This window comes from Dasypus novemcinctus, chromosome 8 (genome assembly GCF_030445035.2).
Source record: "Dasypus novemcinctus isolate mDasNov1 chromosome 8, mDasNov1.1.hap2, whole genome shotgun sequence".
In the NCBI taxonomy this organism is placed as follows: domain Eukaryota; kingdom Metazoa; phylum Chordata; class Mammalia; order Cingulata; family Dasypodidae; genus Dasypus; species Dasypus novemcinctus.
This window is the reverse complement of record NC_080680.1, coordinates 69,114,281-69,141,513: the sequence shown is the minus strand read 5'-3', so window position 1 is coordinate 69,141,513 and position 27,233 is coordinate 69,114,281. Positions and strand designations below refer to the sequence as shown.

At 37.8% G+C, this 27,233-nt stretch overlaps 1 pseudogene; it reads left to right on the top strand.

The window, feature by feature from the left end:
• The first annotated feature begins 11,613 nt into the window (after window positions 1-11,613).
• On the top strand, window positions 11,614-17,754 carry LOC101434039 (oxysterol-binding protein-related protein 9 pseudogene; annotated as a pseudogene).
• The last annotated feature ends 9,479 nt before the right edge of the window (window positions 17,755-27,233 follow it).

The window sequence follows — 27,233 nt, the reverse complement described above, 5'->3', positions numbered from 1 at the left end:
AAGGAACTAAGGAATAAAATTTTTAAAAAAGAGGAAGAAAGGAAGGAAGGGAAAGAGGGAGGGAGGGAAGAAGGAAGGAAGGGAGGGAGAAAGAAAGGAAGGAAGGAAGGTAGGAAGGAAGGAAGGAAGGAAGGAACAAAAGAAGGAAGAAGTAAGGAAGGAAGAAGGAAGGAAGAAGGAAGGAAGAAGGAAGGAAAGAAGGAGGAAGGAAGGAAGGAAAAGACAGCTCAGTTCCTCTTACCTGAATGAACTCTAATAACAAAACATTTTTCATAATGTCACTCCAACCCATAACTTTCAAACATTTTTTATAACACTTTTTCTCTTTCACTCTTCTGTTTTCTCACAATAAGTTGATGAGGATAAAGCCATGCTGTTCTGTACTAGGCCCTAGTATAACATTATTGTGTTGTTAAGTTATACAATTGAGGATTATGGTAAAATACTATTAATGCTTATGGATTAAATGAAAGCTTGTTATTTTTTATCTCCAGTTTGACAAATGAAGTAAAAACACTTTACATAATATTTGCCTGTGCTTCATCATAAATTTCTGATTTATTTACCACTAATTTATATTAAAGTTCTTTTTAGCTCCCTGACAAATTTAAGAAGCATTTTGTCACATTGTTTCTTTAAGGTTTCATTAGAAGATTGTAGTCTAGGTCATAACTTAAAACCTGTAATTTTAAGGCATTCAATTAGGTTAAATTATTGAAAAAGTTTATGTATTCCTTAACCTACTTCACACAAATGTTCACAATACTTGAAAAAAAAGTGTAATTATCAGCAGTGTTTAACAGGTTGACATAACAAGGGGCCTGGATGGGAAATTAGGAAAAAAATTAATTGAGGTAGAAAAGTTTATATTATTGTTTCAGCAATAAACACCTTTATTTGGCAATAGTGAAGACTGCTTTCCTTATGCCAGTATATCAAAATTTTAAGCTGATTATAATTTTTCTGCCTATCAAATCCAAATTTCAATGACTAGTTGTTATTTCTGAAACTTCTGAAAGTGTATTTCATTTGTAGAATGCCATGGTTTGAAAACTTAGCTAGTATGTTCTAGTATGGGCAGTTTTCATAAAGTATGCTCTTTTGGAAAAACAAATTTTAGATTGGGAAAGGAAATACCTCATATCCAAACTCAAAGTAGAAGATTGAACAAAGTACATTAAGGAAAGTAAAATGAAATATAATTAGAATTGAAATCAAACTCATTTTGACTTTGATGAAAACCAAATTAATTGTAAAAGAATAATTGTTTCTGAAAAATCAAGCATGCTTCTCGCAAGGATCATACACCAATTGAGAGACCAACAGACCAATAGAACATTTATTATAAATAGTAATGGCAAATTTCTGTTAACACTTAGAAGAGATTTTTGTGCTATGACATAACTCTGGGCAGACGGGAATTTACGTATGTGTGTATGTGTATATACATGCATACACACATTCACAGACATATATAAATACATATATTTGTGTTTTATATATGTACTCATATGAATTTATGTACACATATATATGAATAAGACTTTATATAAAATATTGTGAATATATATGTAAACCACCTAACAAACCTCCTGTCTCTTTTACACCTTCAGCACTTTGGTACCCTCTAGTACAGAGTATAACAAAACAATAGTGCATTCTACAATATGAAGGGCTCACAAGGAATGACTGTAAGATCTCTCAGTCTAAAAATGTTATTTTGGCACACCCAAAAAATCAGGAAAGATTGTGCAAGACTGGGGGAAAAAATGATCCAGTTTCTCCCATCTTTTTAAGTCTATTAATCAGGCAGTCATGACACTGCCTATGATATTTCTGTCTGCTTAGAAACAATAAAAGTTCACCTTTCCCTTTTCCAAAAAGTTGCTTTGCTTTGTTGACATTTTCACCCTGGAGGAAAGCCACATTGCACTGAACAGATGCTGCAAACTGGCTCATCAATGCTAAGCCTGCATAAATGTGCTTACCTGCCGTGCTCCAAAACAGAATGCAGTGTGTTTTGAGGCATATATGTGACCCCCTTTCCCAATGCAAATAGAATTTAAAAGAAAAAAAATCAGTTTCCTTTTAATTTGTTGATATGATTAGTAACTTGTATCAATATTTCTTTTCTGATAATTTAACTTTGATTTACGTATAAGGAGAATGGAGCTTCCTGAGGACAGGTTATCTTTTTTTAGCCTTCTATGTTACGAACTAATGAGTCTGGCCTAAGTTGGACCCTTCATAAATATCTGTTGTATTGAAATGCTGAAATTCTAAAGCCTTAAAGATAGCACCATTTTAATTAATATTTAAGATGCCAACTTTTTAAAGCTACAAATAGATGAAGATTTTGTGTAAACTGAGTCTGTCTGCTTTAACTGGAGTACGAACTTGTGTTTTTGGATTTAAATTTGCTGTATTACTATTAATTTTCTGTTTGTCCATACTGTTCTGTTTCCTTCTCTCCCTTTTGCATCTTCTTTTGTAATAAATACAAAAATCAATTTTAATTACAGAAGATTGAAAAATGCGCCCCCATTACCTTAAGGATATATTCTTTCTCTAATTTATTTTAAGAGTTATCCTAGATGTTACAACAGGCATTCTTGAACCATTACAATTTAATATAAATAAGTAATGTTATCATTAACAGTTAATAAAAAGATGTTACAATATTATAACCATATTTAATCCCCTCTGCCTAATGTAATATTTTCTTATATTTTAATTGTATGTATATATATATAGATATATAATATATTAGAATTTATAATTAAAAACATATTACAGTTTCTGTTTTATACCAACAATTTTCATTAAAACTTGCCCACATATTTACCATTTTCGTCTCTCTTCATTTCTCCTTCATCTTGAGCTGGAATCTAGGACCAGTTTTCTTCAGTCTCAAGTACTCCATTGAGTAATTCTACTAGTGCAAGTCTTATAGTGAAAATTGTTGTTTTTGATTGTCTGAAAATGGATTCATTTGCATTATTTTTGAAGACTATATTCATTTGTTAAATAATTGATACTGAGAACTTAGACCATTTTTAGAAGCCCCTTCATTCATCACTCTGGTTTTCTTTCAAGTCTTTGAAACTGCTGAGAGTTCTACTAAACTCTACTAAGTTTGACAGCCACTATTTATAAATTAGAGAGAAAATGTGGCATTGAATGTCAGGCTTGGTTAGTTTGGGTTCTCCAAGAATCAAACATGAAGACAAGATTAGACATTCAACAGATTTATTGGGAGAAGTGCTTATGTGGGAAAGGGGATTGAGAGTTACTAGAGAAGGTGGGGAAAATCTTTCAGATCTAACCTCTTTGAGGAGTGAGGAATAATGGAAGATTGTGTAGTAAGGATCTCCAACCATATGATGCAGTTCCAAGAATATTTTAATTGGCCTAAATCAATCATTCTCTTTCATTGGCTGTGCCATGTTCATTCTTTGGCTGTGAGTGGTCCATTTTAAGTTTTCTTCATCACAAACACCAAGAAAAATCTGTAAGAACACCATCTGGAGACAACAATTATTCTCCCTTTATCACGAGATCTGAAAGGCACATTTTCATGATTGTCACACAGTCTCATGTCTCTTTCTTGGGGATTGAATCATGTCCCACACAAAAGGTAATGCTCAAGTCCTAATCCCTAGTCCTTTGGGTGTGAACCCATTTGTAAATAGCATCTTGGAATATGTTATTAAGGTGAGTCAGGATATGCACATGAATCTATCTGTAAATAGGACCTTTGAAGATGCTATTAGTTATTGTAAGGCCAAACTGAATGAAGAAAGCCTTAATCCAACATGGCTGAAGTCTCTAAAATTAAAGAAAATGCTGATAAAGTCAGGCAGAGAAGGAGAGAGAGAGATTACTATGTGATGGAAGCAGAGATGCTTCTGTATATCAAGGAACCCCAATATTGTCAGCAAGCAAGTACCAGAATGGTACAAACTTTTGTTGAAAACATGGCCTGATGATACCTTGATGTTGGACTTCAAGCCCCCAAAACTATGAGGTAATAAATTCCATTTTTTAAGACAATTCATTATGTGGTGTTTTTCATAGTAGCCTTGGCAGACTAAAACCCTCTGTATTTCTTTTCTCTCAAAGATCATCTTTAGGTCATCTCTACTTTAATATTGTAATATTCTATATTTATAGCTATAGCTATGAAAATAAATAAAACACTATATATAGGTAGATAGTAAGAGAGAGAGAGGAGAGAGAGAGAGAATGAGATCCTAATTTTCAACTTGTTTTTTGGAATAAAGATTGGTCTAGTTAAAAAAAAACAGTCCATATAGCTGAAAGGGGAAGAATACTATCACTTTGCAAATCTTTTATAATGTAGTATCATCTTCAGTTTATACAAATTGTATACGTTATTGAAAGTGTGAAATCCTTTGTGCATTGGTTTGAAACTGCACGTACCCCAGAAAAATATGTTCTTAAAATGAATCCATTGCTGTGGGTGTGGACCCATTTTAAATAGGACCTTTTGATAAGGTTACTTCTGTTAAGAAGATGTAGCCCAGTCTAATTAGGAAGGGTCTTAACACCATTCCTGGAATCCTTTTTAAGGGGAGTGAAATGCAGACAGAGGTAGAGAAATCTACAGAGGGATTAGCCAGAAGCTGGACATAAATGGAATCTGCAAGAGAAAGTAGGGAGTAGGAGATGTTGCCATGTGCCTAGCCATTGAAAGAGGAGCCAAGAATCACCAGCAGCCAGCCCCAGAATACCATTTTAGGAAAAGAGCATCACCAAGATGACACTTTGATTTGGACTTTTTCCCAGCGTCAAAATGCAAATGAATAAATCCCCACAGTTTCTGACCCATGCAATGTTATTTGCTAGAAAAGTCTAGGAAACTGAAACACTTTGCATATGGAAATCCAATGTGTATTTCAAATCACTGACTAAATATTAGAAATAACTAAGAAGTTGGATGTGTCATTTAAAAATCAAGGTATTTTCCAATTGTGAAATTTCTTAGATCTAGTATCCTCTAAATGTTCAATATAGCCCCACTCCAGTAAAGTGTTTTGTGATCATTTATGCAGTTCTATACATTGTGGTGGTTCTATATAGTTACTAAAAAGACAAGAAAACATCCCTGGCCGTGAAAGTTTAAAATTACCTTCCTCAAATAAATTTCTACTACGGTCCTTTGTCCTACTCCTCTGTATATCCCTTCACTCCCTCTTCCATTTCCTGTCCATCATATGAGATGTGCATACTATAATTTCAGCATGGTTTGTTGGTTCAGTATGTGGAAATAACATTTTATACTTTATAAATACCATTAAGGAGTCCTTGATAAATAAAACAAGGGCAAAACCTCTAAATTTTTGTTCTCATACTATAAAACAACCTTTCAGAATCCTCAACATGTACGCTAAGTCCCTTTCAGATATGTGCTTGTCAAATGAATATATCTATTACTTTTTGGATATTAGTGGTTTAGAAAGACTTCAATCTCCTGGGCATCCATCATATTTAAATAATTAATGGACTGTGATTTTCCTTGAATTCTTATTTTTCCTTTAATCTTCTTTATTTTTAATAATTTGGCTGGTAGTTTGTGTAGTTTTTACTCCCTGTTTGAGGTAATTCAAAGACTTCTATTTTTCAAACAAGAGTTGCTTTTTTGTTTTTAATCTTTTTCTGCATAAGCTGAAGCAAAATAAATGTTCTCTTTTCTTAGCATGGCTTTGAATTCTTACAATAAAACACTTCTTTATATATCTTCTTTATCATTGTTCTTTTGATTATCTCCAATTTTTATTTTAATAATATTTTTCTTGGTACCAATGAATTATTTATTGATAAAGTCATTGTTGGTTTTATGCTTAAGACTTAACTCTGAACTAATAATTCAGTTATTAAAACTACAATTTCTCTCTTTCAGTCCTCTCTCCAGAGTAAAATATTTCTGATCTTAATTACCCCTGATGTGATTAATACTAGCGTGTTTCAATTTACAAACAATTCTTTACTGAAGTTACTCTTCTCAAGTGTGGCATATTGTTGGCACATAGAAGTCACTTGATACTACCAGGGAAATGTTACCTGATCTGTTGAATGTAGAATACTTCTCCAATTTTGATAATTATTTTTTCTCAAGAAAACTGTCTATTTTTTATAAAAGAGTTTGGTTAAACCCTTATTTTGAGCCAATATACACCATATCGTTTTACTTTTCATGATTTCATACAGAGTACCAAAAAACTGCTATTGAAAAAAACCTTAGAAATTCTACTTGCTGGTGATATGAAAATCCGGTTTCCAGTCTCATTCCTCTAATTATCTGCTAGGTCAAGCACTATAAACATCTTCCAGAGAAAATTTAGTATTAGATTTATCAAGCCTGAAAAGTTTGTTTATATAAGACTAATTCTGAGGGGGAACCTCTCTTATTTACTCTTGCAACACCTTTCAACTTAAGTGTGGTCAAAATCCATTGCTCTTTTCGATTACTGGTTTTAGTTTTCACTCCTTCACTAATGAAGCTGCTCTTTACAGCATGAAGCTATTCTGGTGCATTTTCAGTCTGCAGAGTTTTTGTTGTGGAGGAATCTAATTTCTTTATAATGACTTAAGAGCTTTCTAACTCTTTGCCTTTCTTCTCTGAGCCTTTTCTTGCATGGTGTTGAACTGGCCTTCATTTTCTAGACTATATTTGGAGTTACAGAAGCTGTGTGCACCTTCTGAAACAAGGTCATCATAAGGACATCAGAGCTTCACTGTCTTCATTATATAACTGATCCTGGGATATTAGAAATTTCAGTTCACATTTGTCTTTTGGAGAATTAATAATAATCCACCTTTGTGTTATGAATAATTTTCCTCATGTCTTTGAATCTTACTTCTTTGTATTATGATTAATTACTTTTATTGTGGAAGAATAGAATCTTAACTATGAAAACACTAAGCCACAAATTGTAACTGAGTACGTGACTGTCAATATCCATCCAGTACTAGCTTGTAACTTAAATAAAAATTTCTGAACAAGTCTTTTCTTTTTTCACTAATACATTTATATTTTGATACCTAGTGTGCAGGCATGGTATCATCACAAAGACTGATTGTGTGGCCTTTCTCCACGCAGTCACCTTAAATCTCCATGAGGAAAAAATATATTAAAAAGACAGCCTTTGTGAAAGTGGAAGGAAGGCCACTCACAATGTGACAGGTAGGTAGCTTGCGAAAACAGACTGACAGAGTCAGGTGCACTTACCAAGTGTAAACTGCCAGCAAACTGTCAACTGCCAAAATGAATTAGGCTCTCATACCAAGGAGACCTCAAATCTTAAATATTTAAACATTCATAAACTTCACCAAGACATCTAGTCATGTTATGTTTTCATGGGTGTTCCTGCCACACTTTAGTGCTGTTCAACACTGAGAAAAAAAATAAAACCATATTCTTTATCTTGCATGAAGATTCTCTCAGTATGCTTCTGATATAAGAAAGAAAGAGAGAGAGGGAGAGAGAGAGATGGCGGGGGAAAGAGAGAGTCTTGGAAGACTTTAAGTGTAATGTATCCACTTTCATTTTGATTATACAGTTATTTTCTGTCTTTGTCTATTTTTTCAAATTTTCTGGCATCTTTTGTGGTAAATCCTATTTTATTTCCAGTATCATTAGTGTAATACACAACCCAACACATACATCACTTTGGGTTATTTCAGAACCTGGTAATTGAGGGCCTGGAATTGTTTCCAGGGTATTTCCCCTTCCTTTCGTCTTCTCCCTGCGCCACAAACAAATCCTTGTACTTAAAAAAATAAAATAATCTCTTAGATGTTTCAAATACTTGTTATTTCCTTCTTATCATCCTTTCTCTTTTTCATTTTCTCTCCTTTCTCTCATTTCTTCTAGTAGCATTCATTGAGGAAACTATGTGTCACATAATTGTTGTGGAATGAGTTGTGGGAGGAGGGGCACCCGGCTTGCCTCAGTGGCAAACAGTGCGGCAAGAGGTGACACTGCCTCTGCCCACTGGGCCTAGACAAGGTGACCACGCCTGACTAGGCCTTTGCTGCTAACGGCTAGCCGGCACCGCCCTCCCCCTTCTGAATAAGTTTGGCAAGGCTGTCGGCCTTGCTGGCTGAACAATTGTGGAAGGCACGCAAAGAGACTGAGCGGATTTGTTCCCAGAACTGGGGTGGGGCCTGATAGTATGCCGCAGGGTCGGCGTAAGGGCCGGCGCTTAGGAAACTCTCAAGCAGGTAGGGAATATTAAGCCGCCTGTTGGCGGCGGCCTGCTGCTCAGCCTGATCCTGGTAGTGCGCTCGCCAATCTACGAACTGGCCGGGAGTAAGGATGATGCGGGCCATCGAGATCCAGTCGTAGGGAAGATTCAGGTGACCAGACAGATCATCTATCAACTGTCAAGCATATGGGCTATTCAGACCGTCCTCCTTAATAGCCTTCCGGAGGCGTTTAATATCATCGGCGTCATGCTGGTACCAGGCAAGAGGTCGTTGCAGAGAGGGGGCAAGATTAAGCGGGTATAACTGGGGGGTCGTGCCAGGCGCGGGGGCTCCGCGAGAGATCTGCTGGCATTGCATGCGAATGAGGGCGACTGGGAGGTCGGTAGGAGGGGCCGGGAGGGAACTAGCGGGGGGAGGGGGGGTGCGAAGTCCAAGGGGCACTAGGTAGCCCCCAGGCCGAGCCTGCATTGGCAGTTGCAGCGTTATATGCCAGAGGAGGAGGGGGAGGAGGGCCAGGAGGCCCAAATCCGGGCCAGGGGGCGGGCTCACGCCCGGCAGCCGGGGGCGCGGCAGCTCGCCATTTTTGGCGGCGGTCTGCTCAGGCCAAGAGGAAGGCGGAAATCCGCCATTTCAGGGTGCGGGAGCAGACCATGAAGAAGGCAGAAGTCTGCTATCTTGAGTAGCAGGGGCAGATGGTGCGGAAGGCGGGGAAGGAGGGGAGCTAGGAGCTGGCGGGGGCGACCGGGTGGGTGGCGTCTCTTCTAAGAGGCTGTCAACCTGTGACACGAGGGAGACCTCGTCGTCGTCAGGAGTAGCGGAGCCATCCTTCTCACAAGTGTAAGCAGTAGCGGGGGGGGGGGGGCGGAACCAGGCGGAGTGGAGCCATAGAGGCTACGGGAAAGGGAGGACCCCATGCCGGGAGCGGAGATAGGTAAGGACTAGGGGAAGGGGGAAGATGTGCCGTAGTCCAGCCCAGAGGGCAGACGCGAAGAGTCTGGTTCCTAGAATCGGACGGCAAGAGTCCGCACCTCAGCGAGAGGGGGATGCGAGTCAGGCCTGAAAGGGTCGGACGGCAAGAGTCCTGCCCCGGGCGATTAGAGGTCCCAGGGATGGACGAGAGTCCAGTGGACGAGAGTCCTTACCTGCCAGAGGAGGGAAGCGAGGAGAAGGGCGCAAAGGGGCGAAAGGAGGAGGCAAGGGAAAAGGTTGCTGGGGCTCATGAGCGTCCCACGGCAGAGCAGTAGCAGCAAGGCAAAAGGCAGAGAGTAGGACTACGAACACAAAGGTGACGAGAACAGGGGAGGAGGCAGAGGTGAAGGCAGGGGTGGAGGTGCTCAGGCACGTGCTCCTGAGAGTTTTATTGGTGCCTCTTGATCATAGCGGGTCGGTATAAGCCCCTGACATGGAAGGAGAAAGCCATCCAGCGATTCTCCCAGACCGCCGTGGATCGTATGAGGTCGCCAAGTTCAGGAGCAGCAATGCAGAGTGAAAAGATAGGGGTGAGAAGAGAGGAGGGGGGGCCGCCAGGTTATGGAGTGAGGCGGTGGAGGTTCTCGGGGCCCTTACCCTCGGAGCGGTGCAGTGGTGGGGTTGCTTTGGCCCCACGTTGTGCTGTGGTGGGGTTGCTTTGCCCCACGTTGGGCACCAGTTGAGGGATGAAACGGGGTCCCTGTTATGGGACGAGCGGGGTCCCTGTTACGGGACGAGTGGGGTCCTGTTGTAGGATGAGAGGGGTCCCTGGCGTGGCGAAGAAAGTCTCGTACGGCCGCTGAGGCTTCCCTCGGGGGCTCCGAAGGCGTGGAGGGCGCACGACCCAGGAAGGAGTCACGGAGACAGGCTGATGGCAGATTTATAGGATTGGGGAGTGGTGTGGCGGGTTCTGATTGGCTAGGGCAAATGCTGTTTCCATATAAGGCAATGTTCTGGCATTGGGCTAGTGATTGGCCAGTAGAGTATGTGCTAACTCTTGATAGGCTGACACTGTTACTAAGCTGATAGGTGGTTGTAAGCTGTTGCTGGGCAAACAGCATACTAAGAGATTAGGTTTAAGGGAGGGGAGAGGGGAAGTGAGAGCTGGGCTAGGCGGGAGATAGGAAGGGGGAGGGCGGTGCCAGCTAGCTGTTAGCAGCAAAGGCCTAGTCAGTCGTGGTCACCTTGTCTAGGCCCAGTGGGCAGAGGCGGTGTCACCTCTTGCTGCACTGTTTGCCACTGAGGCAAGCCGGGTGCCCCTCCTCCCACTGGTCACCTTGTCTAGGCCCAGTGGGCAGAGGCAGTGTCACCTCTTGCCGCACTGTTTGCCACTGAGGCAAGCCAGGTGCCCCTCCTCCCACAATGAGTAAATTTGGGAAGCATTGGTTTGGGAAGAACAAACAATCTGTGTTTTCTTCCTCCATTGAAAATCATATATATAGAATTCCTGGGAAAGTAGGTTCTGTTTTCTTTACAGTTAAGTAGCAAGAAATATCACTTGAGGACTCTTGCCAAACATTTTGTGAAGAAAAGCTGTCCCCAAACTTAGCGTGACTCTTCTGACATTGTTGATAAATAGATAACACTCTTTCACCAACGATTATATCTTGTGGCACTCATTGATTCCCTTTTCAACTGTTGTTAAAGGTACATCTTATTAATTGAATTTGGCATTTTTTAAAGAAGTTTTATATCACAGAGAGGTTCAACTATGGCAAGGAAAGAGTACCGATGTGTGGTGTCATTGACAGGGAATGCATGGGTGGGAGGGAGTTCTTCAGGGCATGCATATAGGGTATATAGATATGCTCAGATGCTCACTGGGTATTGACATAGGGGGCAGAGTTTCATACAAAAACTGAGGGAGTGCTGGGTTTCCACTGCAGGAAACTCTGTCACACTCCCCAATGGAGCAGCAACAATCCCCTAAGTAAAAGGGCAAAGACCAGTGAAGAAGTGAAGAAGGATAGTCCAATGATGGGCCCTTTGTTCTGATGACTATGTTTATGAGCCTGTGTACTTGAAATTTCAACTAGACCTAAGCTACAGGTTGCCTAAGAGTTACCTCCTGAGAACATCCATGTTGCTCAAATGTGGCCACTCTCTAAGCCAAACTCAACATATAAATGTATTACCTTCCCCCCACTGTGGGACATGACTCTCAGGGATGAGCCTCCCTGGTGCTGAGGGATTACTACCAAGCACCAGCTGGTGATGCAACTAGAAAAAGATATTGAATAAAGAGGAAAATGGTAAAGATAAATGAGTTTATATGACTAAGAGACTTCAAAATGAGTCTGGAGGTCATCAAAGTTGTGCTTGCACACATCTCAGCAGAATCTTGGAGACAGCCAAAGTAGATACAATCCCAGGTAATGGTGCTCTTGAGGGCTATGGAGTCACCCAGGTCCCATGGTCATGAAAGATGATTCTGGAGTTCAGTGCCTTGCCAGTGGGTCTTATTTTGGAATTTGTGCTCCTGAGGGTGATGGAATTGGACTCCGATGTAACCTCTCTATGCATACCTCTTCTGTCACTTTTACTGAACCTGTGGTTGGTGCTGGAGTTGGTTTATGCTCAGGAGACTTGAATCTCTGAACTGTCTATGTGCCAACCAAGCCCTGAGTCTACAGCTGCATACAGGAGAATTCCATTCATCAGCCACATGAGATCTAAGCCCCCTCATGTTTTAGAGGTGGAGTGGACATTGCTATTTCAGGGTCCTCAGGATAGAGGATTATAATTTGGATTAGAGTGGATTTATTATAAAATTCTACTATAAAATTATTGTGACTCTAGTAATGGAAGAAAGTATATCATTGGTGTGGAGACAGTGGCTGCAGGAGTTGCTGATAGTAGGGAGACAGAAAAAGAGAACTTGGAGTTGTCCTGAATGACATTGCAGGGACAGATGCAGGACATTGTATATCCTGCCATAACCCACTGAATGGACTGGGAGAGAGGGTAAACTACAACACAACTACAACATAAACTATAATCCATGCTGTGTAGCAATGATCCAAAATGTACTCATCAAATGCAATGAATGTACTTCACTGATGAAAGAAGTTGTTGATGTGGGGGGAGTGGGGAATATGGGAACCTCTGACATTTTTTAATGTAGCATTTTGAGTGATCTATGTATCTTTTAAAAAAAGAAAATAAAAAAATAAAATAAAACTAAAAAAAGCTACATTACATTACTCAAAACATTGAATGGAGGGAGCTCCTTTTCTCTGCCACATATTTGGATTATTTATGGAGTTTTTGTATTTCTCCTCAGTGCTTTCTTTTAAATTTATAAGAATATGTTCCTCTGTTGTTCAGTACTTGAATTTGCAGCAATACTTGCAATGGATACACTATGTAGATACTATGAAATAAAATCCTATGTGTTTAAGCATAAGTCAAGGATGACCAGGCATAACAAAAATTTTTTAAAATATTTTCATGCTTCTTTTCATTATTTTTGGTGGTAGATTTCTTAACTTTGTGGATAGTCTTCATGACTGGAATCATTTCCTCTGTTTTTCACTAAATGTCTGTGGATCATTTCTTTTTTTCCAATATAACCTGGATATTTAACTTAGTGAATAATGATACAATTTTATCTTGAATGATGTCTCTTTTCCAATGTCACCCTTAACAACTAAAGTCTGCGATTTTTTCCTTCAGAGAATTTATGACAACTTGCAATTTTATACTTACTCGTATGATCATTCACTGTCTTTCCTAGACTGTGAGCTTTTGAAGCTTGAAACAATGTTTATTTATTCTCACATATGCATAAATCCCATGTTTGTCATTTAGAAGATGCTTAATAAGTATTTATCAAATGAGTGAGTGGTTGGGTGAATATTCTTCTAGCTTATTTTGGCTTAGTTATACAGTTTACTGGCATCAGAAGTAATCTGAACCATTAGAAAAGGCTTGGCTTGGCCAACCCTGCATCTTTTAATCAGCCCAGTAATATATTATGAAGTTCTCTTCATAAGAAAATTGTGGAATAAACCTGTGGTAGAGTCCATGGCATAAAATAAGCACTAAATAAATATTTTCATTTTAAATATGTATCTGAGCTATTTACAAGAAATCTTTCTAAAAATTGCTGAAGTCTCCAGTTTCTCTCCCACACCTTCAGTTTCATATTTCTCTTCTTTTATTTACCACGTCTTTGTACCCTGCAGATATCTCAAGTCTCAGTCATGTGACATGACTCTTGTCAGGAATGTACCAGAGAGAGAAATAGGATTTAGAGACATGTAGAAATATAAGTCTCAAACTAAGTGAGAATTTGGTACATGAAGAAAAAAAAAGTAAAAAGATATCTAATGACATGGTAGGAAGAGTAAAATTTGATTACCACTTAAGAATAGAGGATTTGCATTAGATGATAATTTTAAGAAAGGAAAATGTCATAACACATTGAAGAGAGCCAAAAAAGATTCTAAGAAAGAGGGAAATAGGGTTGACCTAACACATAGGACAGATTGCAAATTAGACTTCCACATCAGTGATCTTAAATATATCAAGTTTACTAAATAATTCTCAGAACATAATGAAAATCAAAAAGCTCAGCAAACTAGAGAGTAGTGGAACATCAAGAGTACTTCATTAAGTATTTTCTTCCCTGTATATGCACTACTGGCTAGAATAATACCTGTGGTTTCTACATGAGGTTGTGGGATCAACTCCCATGCTTAGTAGGATCATTTAAATTAAGAAAAATATTTGTTTTACAGCTCATAAAGTTCAATAGTATACATGATGTTCTCCAGGGAGTTCTGTCTCAGAGATCCTGGTCTCCACTTATTAAATAATGCTTAGCTAGGGACACACTGGAAAGGCCAGTCTGTTACAGTTTTAGTCTTTTTATGCAAAGTCCCAGTTGACCAGGAGATTAAATCAGGTCACCTATTTTCTTGTCTTAATCCAGGGGTGGCACACCTCCTCCATCTTGATTTATTCACTTATTTATTTATTTATTTATTTTGCCTAAGCTGATGATATACACTTTGGAATCTCTCAAAAATTCCAGGAAAATAAATAAATAAATAAATAAATAAATTCTAGATATGAATCTCTTATATATGCAAAATTAGAGATTACCCATTATAGAACTAAGAAATAAAAATAGATATGTCAATATCTAGCACTACAATGAAAGGCAGGCTCCATTTCAAACCTGTAAAATAATGTCAATATTTGGAAATTTATTAATGTAACAAATTAGTAGGTCAAAGGTAATAACATAATCATAGGTTTTATGATGAAATATTTGATAAAGCTAAACATCTATTAATATTAATATCTTAACTAGAAAAAATAATGTATATTTTATCTGAGTAAGGAATGATAGAAAGTAGAATATTATTAAAACTTACAAATTATTTGACTGTCTATTTGGATACCTCAAGAGATGTATCAAATAAACTATAAGCAAACAAAAAATTGGTATGGTGACAGACTGGAAAAGTTACATGAAAATCAATTTTTTGGTATATGGATGTCAGTTAATTATTGTAATTTTTAAAATCTTATTAACTTTGTATACAAACAAACAAAAAATAGTTAAATATATAGTAGGAAATGTAGAAGGAATGCTTATTAAAATATTAAATATTATAATTATTAATACTTGGAAGCATAAGTGAAAATCCAGAAAATGGAAAGACACCCATTTTTCATTCAGAGACTAAAGAGTATACATATTTTATTTTTCTAAAATCTATCAATTTAATGCAATTGCAAAGGAAAGATTTAAATTTATATTTTTAGGAGCTCGAAGAAATTTTTTTCAGTTTATCTGAGAAAAACCTACAAATTAGAATAGCTAATAACATTCTAAAATAAAAGAGTAATGAGGAGGTAGTTGTACCAGGTAATAAAATTTTAGAAAAGTTTTAGATTTACAGAAAAATTAAGCCAATAACACAGAGTTCCCAAATCTCTACCCCCCAAGCACAGTTTCCCCTATTATTAACATCTTTCATTAGCATGGCACATTTTTTTTACAATCATGATGCAATATTGATAGATTATCATTAACTGGAGTCCATAATTTACATTGTACAGTTAAATGTGTTTTGAAAAATGCATAACGTCTTGTATTCACCATAACAGTTTCATACAAAATAATTCCAACTCTTTAAAAATCCTCCGTGCTTCAACTATTCACTAATCCCTTTCCCTACAGAACCCTGGAAAACACTGATCTTTTGACTTGCTCTTTAATTTTACATTTTCCAGAATGTCATATGGTTGGAACTATATAGTATGTTGCCTTTTCAAATTGACTTCTTTCACATATAAATATGCATTTTTGTATCAATACGCATTTCAGTTTCCTCCACGTCTTTTTTTTTTTAAGAATTATTTATTTTTTATTTCTCTCCCCTTCCCTGCCTGCCCCCCCCCAGGTGTCTGCACTCTGTGTCCATTCATTGTGTGTTCTTCTATGTCTGCTTGTATTCTTGTCAGCAGCACCAGGAATCTGTGTCTCTTTTTGTTGCGTCATCTTGCTATGTCAGCTCTCCGTGTGTGTGGCACCACCTTGGGCAGGCTGCAATTTTTTCTTGCTGGGCAGCTTCACCTTACGGGGTGCACTCCTTGCACACATCAGCACTGTGCATAGGTGAACTCATCACACAGGTTGGGAGGTCCTGGGTTTGTTTGAACCCTAGACGTCCCATGAGGTAGGTGGACACTCTAACCATTGAGCCGAATCCACTTCCCTCCTCCATGTCTTTTCCTTCCTTGATAGCTGGCTTCTTTTTGTTGTTGAATAACTATCCATTTTCTGGAAGTACGACAGTTTGCTTATACAATCATCTATTGAAAGATACCTTGTTTGCTTTCAGTTTCTGACCGTTATAAGTAAAGGTGCTAGAACATTCATTTTCAGGTTCTGTGTGCATGTAGGTTTTCAAAATTGGGTAAATACATACAAAAGGTTATTGCTGGATGGTATTTGTTAAGACTAAGTTTAGCTTTGTAAGAAAATTCCAAACTATTTTCCAAAGTGTCTGTACCATTTTGCTTCTAACAACATATAATGTTGAGTATCTATTTTTATGGTTGTTTGTCATATGTGTGTCTTCTTTAGTGAGGTATTTGTGGGTATCTTTTACCCAGTGTTTTAAAAGTAAAATGTGGGGAGGGGAGAAAATCCCCATCTCTGCTTCAGACAGAGAGTGTCTCCTGGGGAATTCAAGGAGAACTTTCATCTGAGACCCTGGCTTGCATCCTGCCCTACAGAATTTAGACTTATGCATCTCTGTGGTTGCTTCCTTTGGATCTGCCCCAGTCTTGACACATAGCAGCTTGTGAAATAGTTTAGAGCATCCAGATACCACAGAGTCACTGTATTCTTCCATGTCCAATGGAATAAATGATACTGACCTTTTTGATTCACATGATGACAGAGATGATGAAGGGAATGATGAAGATGATGCAGGATCAGTGGAAGAGCTGAAGAGTGTTATCATGCATCTGTCTCAAGTTAGGCTTAGCATGGATCATACTAAGGTAGTTCTTCCAACATTTACTCTTCAAAGATCTCTTTTAGAGATGTATGCAGACTTTTTGCACATCCAGATCTATTTGTGAGCATTAATGATCAGAAGGATCCTGGTGACTGAATGGTTCAAGTTGTCAAATGGTACCTCTCAGCCTTTCATGCAGGGAGGAAAGGATCATTTGCCAAAAAAGCCACACAGCCCTATTTTGGGCAAGATCTTTCAGTGTCATTGAACATTCCCAAACAATACTAAAGAGAACACAGAGCTTGTTTCAGGAGAAGAAGTTCCCTGGGTTTCCAAAAGCATTGTAACATTCGTGGCTGAACAGGTTTTCCATCATCCACCCATTTCAGGCTTTTATGCTGAGTGTTTTAGCAAAAAGATACAAGTTAATGCCCATATATGGACCAAATCAAAATTCCTTGGGATGCCAATTGGCATGCACAACATTGGGCAGGGCTGTCTCATGTCTAGACTATGATAAGCATTAAATTCTCACATTCCCCAATGGTTATGGGAGATTTATCCTCACAGTGCCTGGGTGGTGCTAGGAAGAGAATGCAAAATTAATTGCTCGAAAATGGGCTAGAATGCAAATATCGTCTCCCACACTCATCATTCCTATAGAGGCAAGAAGGACAGAATTACTGCTGAGATTTTTTTCTCCAAAAGTCTCTTTGCTCAGTTGAAGAGGACTGGAATGGTGTAATGAATGCAAAAATATGCAACAGGGGAAACTAAAATCTTTATAGAGTCCAAGAAGTTGCCTACAATCAAGAAGAAGTGAGGAAGTTGGAAGATCAGAAAGTGTATGAATCCCACAGCCTTTGGAAGGCTATCACTTTCAACTTGAAAATCAGAGTTGATACAGCAATTGAAGCAAAGCACAGAGTTAAAAAAAAAAAAAAAGAGCAGAAGCCTGGGAAAGAAGTTGAAGGAAATTTAATGGGAGACAAGGTTATATCATGAAGATGGAAAATGTTGGGTTTATAATGAACCGTTACTGAAATGTTTTGGGGCTGCTAAGCATTAGGGCAATAGGCATAATTAAGCAATAATCTTCCTTTGGGAGAACCTATTCACTCCCTATTGCAGTGGTTCCTATCTGAGCACTACTGGACTTTCTGAAGCAGATGAACAATTAAAGTGAGAAAAGCTTCCCCCGTTCCCTATTCTGTGGCAGTTAGGATGTTGATATGCGTCCTGAGAAAAACTTCAGGTTTTGGAAACAAGATATCTGTTCTTCCAAATTCCATGTTTTGAAAAGCATTCATAAATCCCAGTCCTCCAGCTCTTCACTCTAATAATACTGTTGTGCTATACAACATGTTTCCTAGTTCATATAATCTTGAGTTCTATACATATATTCACATGCACACATATATAAGATACCTGATGCTAGATTTTGCATAAATACTACATCTACTATAAATACTGATTCCTCTAAGTTGTTTTAGAAAATTAGTGCAATGTATTAAAATTAAGTATTAGGAAATTCCATTGTTTACCTACAATAAACATTTTTTGGGGAGGGGTGTGTGTGTTAAACTATTATTAAATTGTACCTAAAAAACCAAAGGTGGGGAGGGGGGATAAAGGTGACATGCAAACAGTGAGCCATAGGAAACTGGAATGTTTATATAAATATCAAAGTATATTTTAAGACAAAGAATACTACAAGATAGTCACATTAGAAGAATAAAAAGAAAATGATGGAATTTTTTTGAAAAAAAGAACACTACAAGAAATGAGGATTATTTTATAATGATAAAATGCAAAATTCATCTGGAAGGTGTAACAAATTTAACATGTGTGTACCTAATAAAGGAGCTTTAGAATTCAAGAAGCAAAACTTGATATATCTAAAGAGAGAAATGGACAGCTTTATACTCATTGGCAGAAATTTTAATACCTGTCTTCATAACTGATAGAACTAGAAGGTGAAAAAAGTCAGTTGGAGTTTCAAAACAAAATACACAAAAAGTAACTCTGTTTTATAATCTAAGCAAGAGATAATGAGGGAAAGCACTAAAGAAGTCTGTAATGCATAGACTTGAAATGAAAGAGATAATTCACATTTTTTACAGATGTCAATGTGAGATAAAAAAAACAAATTGTATGCACAACCTCATAAACTTAGTTGGTAGGAAAGTCATAGAGTATAGGATCTCTGTCACTCTATTTCCAATTTTATGATTTTTACCTCTTCCATCTTCTGCTTCAAGTTGAACTTACTCAAAATAATATAATTTAAATTGTTACACATTTGGGAACATAAATACACTATCAATTATCACCACTTGCTGCCAAAGTGTCTTAAACTTCTTTCCTGTAGTGACATTTCATTCAATTGATATTATATTTAAACTGAGCTCTCTGCCCACCTCATTCATGCACCATGCTTTCCCACTTTTGCTTTATTGTTTTCTTCCTCCAGTTCTGGAGTTAACCAACCTCTTCTACCATCTTCTTATCCTGCCAATTCTCAAGTACTAGTACAAGAAAGCTTTACCATACATACTATTCACTGTCCACATTAGTTTTCCTTCTTTGAATGGTAATACCAAATCTGTCTTTTGTATCCTCTCATGATGTATATCATGCTTTTCCTTGCACTATCCATGTTTGCTTTTTTTTTTTTTTTACTATGATTGGGCCTCAAAGGTACCTGCCAAATCTTTTTGAACATATTAATGAACAATGAATTATTTATTCATAAGGCAGAGGTTAAAATAAAAGTATAAATGAAGCATCTTTATAAAATTTTCTAATAGTATGTCCATTTAATTCACTTGTTATTTCACTGCCTATCCCTGCTTGGGGAGGTGCTGGTATTATAATTATTTACTTACCAATCTCTTAAGTGACTACTTTGGCTACTTACTCGGAAAAGGCTACCTCTGAATTTATAAAGTTATTTCCTTATCAAGGAACGCCTCAAGAGGATTGTTTAAATTCCTAGAGCAACGGTTGATGCAGTCTGAGCCAGAGCAAGCAACTTTGAGGACAGTAACTACAAGTTTAGTAAACATGGAAGAATTGTTCATAGAGAAAATTTCATGCATATTCTGTGTAACTTTCTTGTGTTTTTTTTTTTTGTTGTTGTTGTTTCATTTTCAATCTTCCTATATCACTTCTAATTATCTTAGTCTTGCCTTTGAGGGTCTTGTTTGTTTGCTTTAAACAAACATATTCTCATATCTCTAAATATGTTTTCTACATACAAAATTGAAGGTTCTAGAGTCAGATTGCTAAAATCAAGTACTCCCTCTATCACTAATAAATTGTGTTCCCTTGGCCAAGTTACTAAATTGATCTGTGCCTCAGTTTTCTTCTCTGTAAAGTGAGGATAAAAATAACATTTATCTCTTGGTGTTAAAATGAGGATCAAAGGAGAAATCCCCCTTATGTGTTTTCTTGAGTGCCTAAAATAAATGTAGTTTAAAATTGTTCAATCTTGTTAACTAATACTAGCATAGACATTTATGTTTATGTGTGAAATTATATAAGTATTATGTGGTGATGAGGAAGAATGTAAACATGCATTTGTAGGCTTACTTTACGCCAGTCAGTTTATTTTATTTTTTTATTTTATTTTATTTTTATTCATTTTTTAAAAATATTACATTCAAAAAATATGAGGTCCCATTTAACCTCACTGCCCCCAACCCCCCCCCCCCCACTCCCCCCACAGCAACACTCTCTCCCATCATTATGACACATCCATTGCATTTGGTAAGTACATCTCTGGGCATTGCTGCACCTCATGGTCAATGGTCCACATCATAGCCCATACTCTCCCACGTTCCAGTGGGCCCTGGGGGGATCTACAATGTCCTGTAATTGTCCATGAAGCACCACCCAGGACAACTCCAAGTCCCGCAAATGCCTCTCATCTCTTCCTCCTATTCCCCGCACCCAGCAGCCACCATGGCCACTTTTCCCACACCAATGCCACATTTTCTCTGTGGACCTTGGATTGGTTGTGTCCATTGCACATCTATGTCAAGAGGGGGCTTAGATTCCACATAGATACTGGATGCAATCCTCCTGCTTTCAGTTGTAGACACTCTAGGCTCCATGGTGTGGTGGTTGACGTTCTTCAACTCCATGTTAGCTGAGTGGGGTAAGTCCAATAAATCAGAGTGTAGGAGTTGAAGTCTGTTGAGGCTCAGGGCATGGCTATCATATTGTCAGTCCAGAGATTCAAATCCCCTAGATATATCTTAAACCCCAGCACCAACTACAATTCCAGTAAAGTAGCATGAAAGTCTTGTGAAAAGAGATCCCGTCTGAGTCCAGTTCCATCATGCAGAAACACCAGCTCCAAAGAAGAGCCAACTTACATGGCAGTGAACCCCATCTGTCATGACCATAGAACCCGTGGGTCTCTTTAGCCCTCAAAAGAACAAATACCTGGGGTTGTATCTACTTTATCTGTCTCTGAGACTCTGCTCAGGTGTGCATAGGGGCAATCCTTCTGAAAACCTCCAGACTCTTTTTTAAAGACTCATAGCCATATAAACTCATTTGTCCTTTCCATTTCCCCCTTACATTAGGTCAAACAGCATTTTAAACTCCTGTTATTATATGTAGACAGGGATATTCTGCTTGTCCATGTTGAACCTTTAATTCAAGGTCATTTTCTAGTTGCATCATCAGCTGGTATTTTGTAGCAGTCCCTCGGTGCCAGGGAGGCTCATCCCTGGGTGTCATGTCCCATGCTGGGGGGAATGCATTGCATTTATATGCTGAGTTTGGCTTCGAGAAGGGCCACATTTGAGTAACATGAAGGCTGTCAGGAGGAAACTCCCAGGCACAGTGCTGCTCTAGGCCTTGTTCTTATTTCAGGTGTACAGGCTCACAAGCATAGTCATTAGTAACAGGGGCTCACTGTTGGACCCTCATTCCTTCCTGGTCCTTACCGTTGCACCTGGGGGACTGCTGCTGCTCCCCAAGGGACTATGACAGAGCACCCCCAGCCAGGAACCCAGTACCTGCCCAGCTGTTGTTTTTAATTGTTACCACTATGAGTATATCCAAACATTACCAAGCACCCTGGACATATGACCTGTATAACTCCCTGTCAACCATATATCGCCTGTCAATAACATCCCATACCAGTATTCCTCCACTGCCATTATTGAGCCACTCTGTGATCCAAAACTTCCTGAAAAGTGAAGCCCAATATAATGTCAGGTTCCCTTACTAGTAAAATGGAATATAGCGATGAGTTTAAAGGTTAGATCTAGAATACGTATTGATTTGGAAAAATTCTACATCCTATCTTTTTCTTTTCTTTTTTCATAATTATTGAGCTTCTCTTCACAAGAGCCTTAGATCACAGTAATTCATATATACAATATACAGTACTCCCACACATTCACCATAAAACCTTTTCCCTTCCACAGTGATAATCTTATAACTTATTCATATCATATTTACTGAAACTGATGTACAGACTCTGAGACAATAGCTTTCAAACAAGGTGACATCTGTGCTTACATTGTGGTCCATACTTTAGGATATACAGTTTTCTAAATTTTTAGTTATCCTATGTTTTACATTATGGTTTACATTATTAGTCTGTCATCCCCTATATATTTTTGGTGTAATATTACATGTTTTATATCCATCCTTGTGTACTCTCGTGAAACTCCTCTCTTACCCCTACATTTACCTTGGTTTAAACACTATAGATGCTGGGTTAGTCAAGGACATGAATTAAGGCTATGTCCCAGTCCTCACTTGCTCCTATATCTCTTTGTGTGCAGGTGTTTAAATAAGGTTCCATTCCTCAGCCCAGAGATCTTAGGTGTAAAGGAATGGCCTGACCTAAACTTAAACCTGAAACAGGGAACAAATAACTACAGTTGCTTATCAGGACAGCAGGAACTCTCAGTGGCAGAGCTTGCTACCCATGGGGTATAAGTACAGACTTTCAGGCAGTACAGGCTTCTCTTCTCTCCTACAGGAAGTGGGACATGTGGAGCTGCCACCCAAACTCATTGCATCATTTTGCTCCCAGAAACGAATCATTGTATCCTCTATTCAAAAATACCACTGTAAAGTTATATAATCCCAATGTATTGAACCATAGAAAAATGAACTATCTTAAATATGACCACAACTACCTAAAGATTTGGTTTCTCCTGAGTAATACCTAATATTTAGTATATTTTCTAAACATCTTCAATTCTGAAATTTTCAGGATAGTTTTCATTTTAAAAGATTCCTTTCTATTGATCTAACAAATCTTAAACACTAGAAAATTCAACAATCATACTTCCAAACCTCATCATATAGTCTAAATTGTCTTGCATGTGATATAGCAAAAGTACCATAATAACAATAAAATCCTTTGTCAGGTTATGTGTCCATGTTTTGGCTTAAAACTTATAAATACTGTATCGCTAATCTTTTGGAGAAAACATAAAACTTGATTTTGCAGTTTTTGGCGTGGTCAGAAGATCCAAAGCAAAAATGACCATGAGAGTTTCATAGATTTATATCTGTACCACTTATGTCATATATATCCTGTATGGAACAGATCTCGCAGTATAATGGGAAAGACAGCTTAAGCTTTTGTTCTATTCTCATCATCTTGGAGCCTGCCCTCAAGAGGCAATTCCTTCAAATCTCAAGGTACTTAGCATTTCTAAAGGCTTGAAAGAAGCGATCTGCATATAAGTTTGGATTTTGATAAAATAACTGAAATGTTCATATTACCTGGTATATTAGTCAGGGTTTTCTAGGGAAACAGAATCAACAAAAGATATCTGTCAATAGTTTGCAATTTTATAAGAGTCTCTCACACAGTCATGGGGATGTATGAGTCTAGGTTCTGTAGGCAGGCTGCAACCAGAGGCTCCAATGAAAGTCCAGTGAAGGTTCTTGATGAGTTCTAGGAGACATTGGCTGTCCAAAGATGAGCTGGGAAATTCTCACTCAATGCTGGAATCACTTCCCCTTTTAAGGCATTCAGCTGATTGGATAAAGCATCACTCATTGCTGATGGCAATCTCCCTGACTGATGTAATTGTAATCAGCTATCTATGATTTACCACTTCAGTAAAGTCAATGGTGACTAAAGTCCATAAATGCCCCTGTATTATAGTTAACCCAGTGCTTGCTTGACCAAACAGCTGGGCACAATTACTTGGCTGAATTGACCCGATAGCCTAACCATCACATGAAGGAAGCAAGAAAGGAAGGAAAGTGGAGTTGTAAAGTTATTATACTCTAGATGAAGACACATAATGTCACTTAAAGGTAGCATGATAGTTTGAAGCTTTTATTGGATTCCAGAAAAGATCATATGTGGAACTCTTTGATTGGATTTAAGTCAGTTGGGGGCTCATTAATTGGATTACTTCAGTGAGGCATGATCCTGGGTGGGTCTTGGTCCTCTTGTTGGATTCCTTTGTAAACAGTGGACCAAAAGTTGGGACAAACAGAAAAAAAGCAGCAGAAACAGAGAAACCTTGAGAAAGTGCGAGAGAGGTTCCAGAGAACGGAGGCTGGAATCAGAAGAGCCAGAGGCATGGAAAGAGGTCCTCGAGAGGCTGAGAGGCTGAGAGGCCTGGAGGAAAGGAGAGACATGAGCCATAAGCCTGATTAACTCACAGCTGAGCTCTGGGAGAAAGTCTGGAGGGAAAAGCAGAGTCCTTGGCAAAGCTGCCGTAGTGCCTTATCACATGGCAGGAGTCCAGGATCGCCAACAACCAAACTTTGGTGAGACAGCATCTCTGATGATGCCTTTGTTACTAATAAAACTCTTGTATATAAAAACTTTATTCAGCTTCATACAGAATACCAAATCCATCTTCCTCCAGTTAAAACAAAATAAAAGTTTTACACCTTGTTAAACAATAGCTACAGCCCGTGGCCAGCAAAAAACAGTTACAAAAAAAAGATCGTCTCCCTTCAGCACACGTTTTAAAATTAAAGATGTAAACTCTTTAAAAATAAAATACAATTAATAAATAAATCTAAAACCTAACTAAAAATCCGCATAAGCATCAGTGGCCCCAAAATAACTGTAGGGGGGCTCTTGCCCCAAGATTCTGCTGTCCAAAACAAAAACTTCTAAACTTCTAAAATCAAAATCCTAAATGCTACACTAAAAATTAATAAGTAAAATAATCAATCAAAACAACAAACAGCCACCCACCTCATCACTCCAACAATAATAATGCCAAAGCTTAGCAAGTTAAGTTTCAGCATAAAAGAAAAAAATAATGTGGGCTAACTTATAAGTGTAAAACAATAAAAAGCTGCAGTCCTGCCCTTGATAATCGTGGCAACCACTCCAATCCCGGAAAGCAATTTAGCAATGCAAACTCTCTCTATATACCAGTCAGTCCAAAAACTCTCTAATAATAATGCCAAAATTTTTAAAACTTAAACTTAGCCTCAAATAAAAATATAAATTCAAAATCATCTAATTCTGTATCCAAGTGTGTCTACTCTCTAAAAATCCAGTTAAGTAATATAAGCCCTATGGGCTTTAAATGTTCAAAAAATAATAAAAATAAAATAAATGTTTATTCAAAATTGCAACCAAACAAAATGTAAACAAAATACTAATTCAAGCTCACCTAAAATGTAAGCAATATATTAATTCAAAACTTATCTAGTACTCAAGCAAACACTCAACTTACAAAGGAAATAGTTAAACTTAAAAATCTTGTTCAAAGCTCGAGTTTAAAACAAAAAGCTCCCAAGTCCAGCCGGCCATCAGTAAATCATTTTTCCTTCTCAAAATCATTCCTAAGTCCTAGCCTTTCTATATGCAAATAATTAAGCCTCTCTCAACTTCAACAACACCTTGATTTGGACATTTTCACAGCTTCAGAAATGTAAGCTTTTAACATAATATATTCCCATTATAAAAACCAACACATTTCTGGTATATTGCTCCCAGCAGCTCCTACAGAAAACACTAAGATTTTAAAAAAGCCAACCCAAAAGAAGTTAGAAAAAGGGGGAAAAGGGAAAATATTTGAGACCATTAGGGAAAAAAAAAGAGATTTAAACTTAAAAGATCTCATTAATCACATGAACTTTTAAATAGTCTAAATGTACTAATTAAAAGTCAGAGATTATCACATGGAATGAAACACCAGTACCTAACTATCTAACTCTATTCTCCCTAAAGAAATGCACTTTAAATATGAATTTACTAGTAAGTTAAAATATAAGTACGGAAAAAAGATATACCATACTAACACTAATTTTAAAAAGCTGGTGTGGTTATTGCCTTCAGACAAATATATTACATAACAAAGAATATTACCAAAGATCAGAAGGCTATTACATAATGATAAAGGGGTCAGTTATTCAAGAGGTGATAACATTTCTAAAGATTTATGCACAAAATAACAGAACTTAAAATATATGAAGCAAAAACTGATACAACTGACAATCATAAATATTTATGTACCTAACCTTGGTGCCCCAAATACATGAGGTAAACACTGGCAAAACCAAAGTGAGAAATGGACATCTCTACAGTAATAGTGAGACTTCAATACACCACTCTCATCAATAGATCAATAAGGAAACAAAGAACTCGAAAAACATGATAAAAGAACTAGACCTAACAGATACTTACAGAACATTGTATCCCAAAACAGCAGAAATCCATTCTTCTCACGTGCGCATGGATCCTACTCCAGGAAAGACCACATGTTGGGTCTCAAAACAGGTTTCAATAAATTTAAAAAGATTGAGGTTATGCATAGCACTTTCTCTGACCATAAAGGAATGAAGCTGGAAATCAATATCTGTTATAATCAGAGATTTTAATTTCTCTCTCAATACCAGATACAACAGGTAGACAGAAAATCATTGAGGATATTGAAGATTTGCTCAATACTACCAATTAAAGGAATCATGGTGCGAGGACACATACAGGTGTAGGTGGGAGGTCTTCAGAAAACTCATTCCTGGATAGAGAGGGCCAAGAGAAGGTTATGCCCCACTAGACTAAGGTTGCAAAGCAGAGCTCCACTGGATGTTCTCACTCTGTACTGCAGCAAGAAACAGGAAACAATAGGAAAGCCCCATCCTCTCCCATGCCCTATCACACCCCCCATCCCACTGAACATAGTGCTCACTGAAAACATTGAGATTTTTAAAGGAATTCTGGCTACTGTAGCACAGCATACAAAGTAGGGTAAATTGGAGCCAAGAAACAATATTTTGATAACTGGTCATATAAAACATTTTATTCAATGAAGAGTGAACTATCCAGTCATATGCTTTATAGCTATAGAGCTATATCTCCTCAAATCATTATCAACATGGAAATACAAATAATAGCTGAATTTTCCATAGTTAAATGAAGATTTTTTTTAAAGAAAATTATCCATCTCTTTTCACCAACACAGCAAATTTACCATGATCACTACATTTGTTCCCTGTCTTCTCGTACTTTTCTTTCATTACTTATCTTTTAGCCCTTGTGTCCTCAAAACTTTAGGCAACATTTTCTTTTTTGTATGCAAA